Below are 2,683 nucleotides of genomic sequence, written 5' to 3'. Positions count from 1 at the left end.
GCCAGCCTGTGACATAAGGAAGATGTTGACCAGTCAGAGTGGAGGCTGAGTGTCCACAGGTATGGCCCAGGTTGTGAGGCCCCACCATTTGTCTCGCTTTCCATGAGGCTGCCCCAGAGCTTCGTGCCTGACATGATTCATGCGGCTGATCACACGTGTCTGTCCACATTAGCGTCGACTCTGTGCTTGGCCTCCCTCCTCCCCCCCCAACCCCCGCCCCTGCTATGTTTAATACTTCAAGCTGAGTTCTCTACTCCTTACCATGTTGCTATCAAATACAAATTATTCCACCTCTTTTCTTTGCCTCTGGGGAGGCAAAGCCACCGGTGCCTCTTCTTAAATGGGTGTTCCGGGAAGATCTTTTAGGAAAGGCTGCTCTCCGTTCTGTGAAAGTCAAGCTGTCAGGTGACATACCCCCCAAAACATCTGATCCATACTACATGGGAGATTGTTGTATTCGTGATTACCAAAAACTGTGATAAAGGCTTGTATAAATCCCCATGTTTGAGGTTAACTTGTTACATAGCAATAGAACGCTTACAGATGCTCAGACTACATGATTCTCTTACCAGAATCATCTAAAAGCCTTGTTTGACCATGCTTATGGGCCTGACTGTAGACACTGGGCAGAGGAGGATTGTAAAGGTGATTTCGGTGTGCGCATGCGTAGTTCCCAGGCACTGAGGATACTCCTTCGGGGTTCTCTTCCTTTTTCAGAGATGGGAGACACACTTTGCGTGGTTCCATTCGATACACCCTGTTTCTTCAAGCGGCTCATAGGCTGTTCACCATCTTGGAGGGTCCTATCAAAGACTTAAGAGGGTCGCTCTAATTCCTTCTGGAATAAGTTCCTCCTCTACCATGTTCTAATTGCATTTCTCTGCCAATAACCCACACATATTTACACGTAAGTTTATGCAGAAGTAAAGCTCATATACCTGGCCTCAACTACTAACCGTAAATTAACAGCTTTGCCACCTTGACAAATAAGAAAAGGCATTTTCTCTTTCCTCTCCAGGAGCCTATAGCAGAACCATCCGAATGCAAGTTGACTAGGGACCTGAACAGAAGAGGTTTCCAAGGTTCTGGGAGGATGGCACGGGTAGGAGCTTAGGAAGAGCTTTTTATATTGAGAGGCAAACATGACTTTTTAACGGGATTTTTTTGTAGCAGCTTGAGGACCATTACTCGTGCCTTGGGTAGAAAAGCAGCAGAGAGGAGTGTGAAATTCCTGATCTGCGGTGTTATACAATGCCTCGTGGAGTCCTCACGTTTAACAAAAGCATCAAATAATAACAAATGCAACTGGAGACGTCCACGAGAGCCCTGAACACCCTCTCGGTTCCTCTGAAAGGATGAAGTGGAGTGCTGTTTGGCGCTGGAGCCAGGGCCAAGATTTCTTTCCTTGGCAGGCTTTGTTCCAGGTCGGTCTGAAAAGTAAATAATACAACCTGGGCTTGGAAGCAAGCAGAAGTTACAGGCTAGTGGAATTCTATATGAGTTGGAGCCCTTGGTGTTTATTCACCAACCCGGCTCCCTCCAGGTCTGTTTAATCAGTGATGGGACCAAAAGGATTTCCCCACAGGGAATGCAGAGATTTCTATGATTTCTCACCTAAGCATGCCTTAGGCTCCGTATTCTAGAGCAAGGATGCTTACAGCCTCCGCCAGCTGAGAACAGAGAGAGCAACAAAGCCAGACAACCTGTGGACATCTGACTACCACTCTGAAGAGAAATTGTCTCTTTGGGGGTTTGTTTTTTGTTATTTTGGTTTTCTAAGACAGGTTTACTTGGTGTAGCCTTGGCTGTTCTGGAACTTGCTCTATAGACCAGGCTGGCCTTGAACTCACAGAGATCTGCCTGCCTCTGCCTCTTGAGTGCTGGAATTAAAGGTATGCACCACTACCACCTCTCTGAAACTGTCACTTTTTAAAAGCCCACAAACATATATTAATATCTTATTAATTTTTTAAGAATTTTATACACAGGATCTTGAGCATATTCCCCCCACTGGTCCCCTTAACTTCTCCTAGTCACCCCCTCCCAACTTTATGACCTCTTTACTTTCTTTTAATAACCTACCGAGTTCAATTTATGCCATCCATGGACTCATAGATGTGAGGTTATCCAAAAGAACATGGTCAGTGTACCAGAGGCCACACCCTTGAAGAAAACTGACTCTACCTCTGATAAAAAGCCATCCTAGGTCCACAGCACCTCAGTTAGGGGTGGGTGTTCATGAACCCCTCACCCCCATGCTGGACCATCGGCTGTTTGACCTGGTGCAGGCCTCCACCGCTGCCGTGAGCACACGTGTCCCAGCAAAACCGTGGGATGCTTCACACATTTACACGTCATCCTTGCCCTGGGGCCTTGCTGATCTTCTCTGTACCCTTCCAATTGTAGTATATGGGCTATCAAAGTGGGAGCACCCACAAGCGTGTTTTAATGGCATGCTACCCCTTAGCCCTTTCACAATGAAAGACGCCAGACATCCAACTAGAAAGGGATTCTTTCTTTCACTGGGCACTGAGGCTAGCTAGCTCAGCGGTTCACAACCTTCCTAATGCTATGACCTTTTAATACAGTTTCTCTTTGTTGCAGTAATCATTAAGGGTAACATTATTTCGTTGCTGCTTCGTGACTGTAATTTTGCCTTTTTTATGAATCACAATGCAAATAT

General features: G+C 46.3%; 1 non-coding gene across 1 annotated transcript; it reads right to left on the bottom strand.

The window, feature by feature from the left end:
- Nucleotides 1–2,323: 2,323 nt before the first annotated feature.
- Nucleotides 2,324–2,432, bottom strand: LOC127187333 (U6 spliceosomal RNA). The gene has a single exon (XR_007830478.1). It is a non-coding gene; the product is annotated as a U6 spliceosomal RNA (small nuclear RNA).
- Nucleotides 2,433–2,683: the final 251 nt, after the last annotated feature.

Source organism: Acomys russatus, chromosome 3 (genome assembly GCF_903995435.1).
Source record: "Acomys russatus chromosome 3, mAcoRus1.1, whole genome shotgun sequence".
Lineage (NCBI taxonomy): Eukaryota > Metazoa > Chordata > Mammalia > Rodentia > Muridae > Acomys > Acomys russatus.
Note: the sequence above shows the minus strand (reverse complement) of the source record. Positions and strands in the feature narration are given on the sequence as shown.